Source organism: Pipistrellus hanaki, assembly GCF_964339955.1.
Source record: "Pipistrellus hanaki genome assembly, chromosome: 7".
NCBI lineage: Eukaryota > Metazoa > Chordata > Mammalia > Chiroptera > Vespertilionidae > Pipistrellus > Pipistrellus hanaki.
In genome coordinates this window covers 82,123,634-82,129,751 of record NC_140509.1, presented here as the reverse complement: position 1 = coordinate 82,129,751, position 6,118 = coordinate 82,123,634, and positions in this window count along the sequence as shown.

The window sequence follows — 6,118 nt, the reverse complement described above, 5'->3', positions numbered from 1 at the left end:
GTACGATTTCTTGAACCAAGCCTCTAGTTCATAGATAAAAGTTGTATGGTATCAATTACTGAGCTACACTAAATTTTACTACTTATGCTGTCATAAACAATAGAAGCCATTGTCAATTATTCTACCCGTCTTTTTAAAATGGGTTATATTCCTCAAGATTTTTTTTGTGTCCCATTTAAAGTGATTATAAAAATATAAGTGTTATTTCCTATGAAATTCATATACTTGCTGACAGAATACCATTTGAATGGAAATTTAACTTGATCAAGCTTTGATAAAATTAGTCCCTGACTGGTTGCAAAGTGTATTAATCAAAAATGGCAGGTGAGTTCATTTTTAAGGAGTAGTATTTAAGAAAATGTACTTTTGAAATGTTATTTTTATTTCTGTGTTTCCATGAAGCTTTTTCTCCAAAGAAGCACGTTTCTGCATGTCATATCTTCATCCAGCCTCATTTATGGCAGCTTGTGCCCCTGTGCATGACTTTCATGCAGAGGCTATAACATGGAACAAGCCAAAAAGTTACATTGCGTTGCACAAAGTATCTACATAAGAGATTTCACCAGTTCTAGTAAAACTTTCACCTTTAGGTTAGAGGAAGTGTCATGTCTGTGTAAAGAAAAGATGTCTAATGAGAAACACTTCATTCACAGAACAATGAGTCAAGAGCAGCATTGAAGTATAGACACAGTTGCTCTCCACTGAAGACAAAGAATAGAAACTTCCTCATAAGGACAGAAAACTTGGTTGTTGCAAACTAAGGTCCTTTCTATACTAAGAGATTTTGATCCCAAAACAGTTTGGAGAAGAAATAGCAAAAGGTCTAATAAAGTGTTTGCAAAATTCAAGATAGTTTCTTTTCTGTAAATGATTCATTCATTTATTTATTTATTTTGCAATTTGATAACTCTTGATAATCTTTAATTTACTGGGACACACCAGGCCTATTCGATAGGAAATAAGACTGTGTAGTCATAAAATACTCACTGGCTTCTCACACACTTATATTATCTTGGTAGCAAATATTTGGAAATCTACAATCAAATTGAAGTCGACATGGTAAACAGCAAATGAGGCATAGTATAAAGTAAAGCATATTTTAACTGAAACCATAAAACCATGGTACTTGTTTTTAACTTTCCTGCTCAAACCAACCATTGGAAGATTCTGTATTTAAATAGCCAATACCTGAATATAGAAGTGGCACCATTCATGTGGCAAAGCTTCTAAAGAAGCATTGATTTCTAAAGAATATTTTTTCCAGTGGCAGAACACAACTGCAAATAATTCCATATATATAACAAAGCATTTGCTCAGTTAATACAGAGTGTGCCTTAAACATCCCAGAAAGTGGCCAGTGTGTTAGATTATTCCTCCTTTAGGTTTAAGGAATTATTTGTTTTAGTGTAATTGTGACAGAAAATAAGTGTGGTGTTGGAATTCTTTTTTATCTGACATCAAGAAAGCTAAAAATATTGGCATATAAATCTTTGTATGTATATATATATATATATATATATATATATATATATATATGTGTGTGTGTGTGTGTGTGTGTGTGTGTGTGTGTGTGTGTATACATGTAATCCTTTGTTTGCTTTCCCTCAATTTTCTTAGCAATGACACCTCAGAATACCATGGATCACCAAGTAAACGCCAATCAGAAATACCACTCTTTGGAAATTCCACAGTACCAGCAATATTGTCTATATACAAGTTAATTATGAATCTTCTAGGGTAAATAAACTGATACCTTGCTTTATTCAAAAATTATAGGTGAGTTTCACAATATAAGCTACATATGGAGCCTTACCTCTCTATCTCACTATCTATACTCTGAAGCAGTAATTCTCAACTTTGGCTGCCACAAGACAACCCTAAAAAATTTAAAAAATATGGTAGTTAGGCCTTACCCAAAACCCAATATCAGGAAATTAGGGCATCTATATATATGGTTCTAGACCAGAGTATTTCATAAGCCTTCCCAGTGGACTCTATTGTGTCTCTGGGGATTAAAAAAAATAATTTTCTTTGTTTAGTGATAAACTTGTTATCACAATTGCTTTTGTATATACACATCGTATTTCTCTTCTGAGTAGATTAATGTTACATAATTCATAAAATATGTTTGTGATACTTGGCTTAGTACAATTTTTTGTTATCACTATATCAGACATTATCAAATTGCCTTGAAAGGCTCCAAGGAAAATATTTTTTGGTTTTGTGGTCTATATGGTTTCTGCTAGAAACACTCAAATATGCTATTGTAATATGAAAGCAGCCAAAAATAATATGTAAAATAAATGGGAGTAGCTGTGTTTCAATAAAGCTTTATTTATATCATATTAAGATAGGAAGGGGTCAATGAGATTGCAGGAGACTCAACTCAAAATGACTATAATTCATTGTTTAACTTTAGTCCTGGTGATCATGAGAGTCCTCAGTAGTGGCAGGGGGTATTCATAGATACCTGCACAATTGGTGAATTAAGTTCACTGATTTCCCTTGACTACTTTTTTTTTTTAATATATTTTTTATATTTTATTGATTTTTTTACAGAGAGGAAGGTGGAGGGATAGAGAGTTAGAAACGTCAATGAGAGAGAAACATCAACCAGCTGCCTCCTGCACACTCCTTAAATGGGATGTGCCCACAACCAATGTACATGCCCTTGGCCGGAATCAAAACTGGGACCCTTCAGTCCACAGACCAACGCTCTATCCACTGAGCCAAACCAGCTTTGGCTCCCTTCACTTCTAAGAGACATGCATGGTCAGGGGTGTGTCACATGCCCATTCATGGGCATAAATGCATAGTTCAGAGCCATGTTTTGCTTTCTTCAAAAAATGTTAATCCCATGAAGCTTTTTGTCAAACTGTTCATAAGAAGAAGGCCTCTCCATTATTATATAGCTGAGCAGACACTAAATCATGGAAGAGGACCAATCACTGTGTCTTTAGTAAATTGTTAGATTATTTATGAGATTACATCATCCATTCTTATTTTGATATGCCATTTTGGACAAATTCTTTTTCACAAGCAATCTTGTGGGTCAGCCATTTGTGAAAATTAGAAATGGGGAATTAGTGACTGGTCAAGGGGCCCCTTCACATCCCAGGGCCTTTCTGCCCATCAGGCCTTTGGAAGATGTGCTCCTGATATCTCATCACATGCTCTCCTATCTCAGGCTGTGGACAAGGTGCTAGGACAAATAGATGTTTATCAATTGAGTGGATAAGGGAATGAAATTAACATGCTGTCAACGAAAATATTTATATGCTTATATACCAATTCTTTCTTTTTCAGATGATAGAAGAAACATGATTAGATAGAGTAATTGTAGTTTGATTTCTCATCAACTAACTCAAGAAATCATCTTCAAATAAAATAAAAGCAAATAAAATGCTGCGTTGTGCATGTTGTGGTTTGTTTTATTCTAATATATAGCCATTAGAATCCTTAAGTTTGTCTCTTTTTGTCTGTAATAAAAATGTAGAAGTTTATTTGAAGCAGATACAAACTCCATCTGGACAGGGGATTCCTAAACGGGTGCCCCTAGGGAAGAGCTCCCAAATGGGAACAGCCTACGCTCCTGCTCTATACTGGAAAACAATTTAAACAATCCCTCTCAGGTCCCTTTGTCTGGTTTATACATGTTGTGTTTCTTTGTTAGAATCTGACCCTTTTTTTTTGGTTTTGTTTTTTACAGCCTTTAAAAAAAATTCTTGATTAAGGCATTACATATGTGTCCTCATCCCTCTATTAAGATTGTCTTTAAGTAAGAAACATCTAGGAATTTATATGCAGTGTGCGATTTGTGTCAAAACATATTTAACAATAAAAGTTCTAGGCTAATTCCAAGTATATAAAGATATTTGGAAGTGTAGTCACGGAAAAAAAATTGATCTGTTTCTTTATAGAGCTTCCTTACCTACTCAGATAGTACAGCCAATAAGCAGTGTGCGCAAATTTAACTGTTCAGCAGATAGAATTCTGTGCCAACGTAATCTTAAAATGTCTGTGTTTGTTGGCTGATGTTTCTCAGTGACTAGAGTAATGGCCCATGCACTGAAGGGTCTCCAGTTCATTTCCAGGTCTAGAGCAGGTTCCTGAGTTGTAGGTTCAATTCCAGGCCTCTCTGTCTCTCTCTCTCTCTCTCTCTCTCTCTCTCTCTCTCTCTCTCTCTCTCTCCCCCTACCACTTTCTCTAAAACTTCCACTTTCTCTAAAATCCAATGGAAAAAATATGGTGTGAATTTGGATTATTTTTATTTGAGGCTATGGGTCTTACATTTTTAACCAAAACACAAAGAAATGATAATGAAAATGGGAATCAGAAAGACAGAAAACATTACTGAAGAATCAATATCAATATCATCATAGCAGAAAGCTTCTTCACTCTGAATTGCTACAATTGGAGCACATGGCTTTATAAGTAAAGACCAATCTAGATTGACCAGTAATATCTAGTAATCACTAGTCATTGCCAGTAATCACCAGTTCTACTAGTCTAGAAGTACAAGTTGAAGTGATTTGGACTAATTTCATCTTTTGTTCATATCTGATATAAAAAATTACTCAATATTTGATGAGTGACTTTTCTATACAAAACACTGCTATGAAAACAGAAACAAATCCTGGTGTTATGTACACATAAGGAGCTTCTAAGATGAAATGGTAGCTGGATAATAGTGCATTTTAAAGTGAATCTAAAGAATATTAATTTTATTTTATTAAGAAATCTTTTCAATTTATTCTCTATTCTTTCAAGGACTGTTTATTGAATGACTCTGATGTGCAGTGTAGAAACCAGAGAGTTGAGTATTTGGGCAGAGGGCACAGCTAGTTCCAGCGAGGGAACATTCCTGATGCATCTGGACAGCAAGGAAGACAGTGTGGCCTAGCAGTGTGCACTAATGAGGGCAGAGTTGAGGATGAGCTCAGAGAGATTACCATGTTCTGGACCTGAGGGGCATCACAGACTCCCCAGGAGGACAAGAGGACTGAAAGGAGAAGGTGATGCAGAGTTTGGTACAAAGGTGCTGTAATAGCTGAACCACATTGGGACAGGATCATGCTATATTGGGAATAGAGGGAAGAGTATAGAGGGAGAAATAGAGAGACGAAGAAGGAGCTCCAGCTGTAAACCAGGTGAAAGATGGTAGTGGCTATCAGTGCACAGACTGTACGTGGTGATAAGTGGAATGTGAATACGTCAAAGATTTGCTGATACATTAATGATATGAATGAAAAAATTCCAGCAGGTTCCAAGGTAGATCAGCTGAGCAACCTGAAGAGAGCCATTGCAGATGAGAGGGAAAAGAAGGGAAGAAGGAGGTTTCAGTGCACAGTGAGCTCAGATTTGGATGTTTTAAAGCTGATGTTGAATGGAGTGGGAGATGTATGTGGGAATCTGCAGGGTTGCTTCCTCCTGAGGACTGGGAGGGAAATTCAGATCCATGCCTTTCCCTGGCTCTGATACTTTGCTCCAACTCCGGGGCTTGTAAAAGTGTAACCTCAATTTTTTCTTGAGTTTACCACAGTGTTGTCCTTCTTTGTGTGTGTGTGCTTGTGTCTGTGTGTATGTCTCCAAACTTTTCTTTTGTAAAAGGGCATGAAACATATTGGATTAGTGCCAATACTAATGACTTCAATTTACCTTGGTTATGGCTCGAATAACTCTATCTCAAAATAAGGTTCCTATCTGATATAATGGGGTTAGAACTACAGCATAAAAACTAGGGATGGGGGTGACATAATTCAACTCACAGTACTGAGACATCCAACATTAAAATGGGGCAGGTTGAAGAGAAAATATAAAATCAATGAAAGAAGAAGCTAATGAAATAGGAGAAAATTAGGAAAGTGAAAGGTAATGGGATAAAAACATACACAAAATAAGGAAAGTTTCTCAGAAAAGTTTGGTAAAGTTTCTGAAGAGAAATGGCCAAACTTCTTCAAGGCCTCTTCCCCTGGGAATAATGGCCTCCTATGTCTAAATCTGCTTAAATGCTGAATTTCCTGGTGTTCTTATGTACAGGCCTGCTCATACAAAGCAGATTGGACACTATAATCCATTATACACTTCACTCACAATAAGAAAGATCCTTTGTAACTGA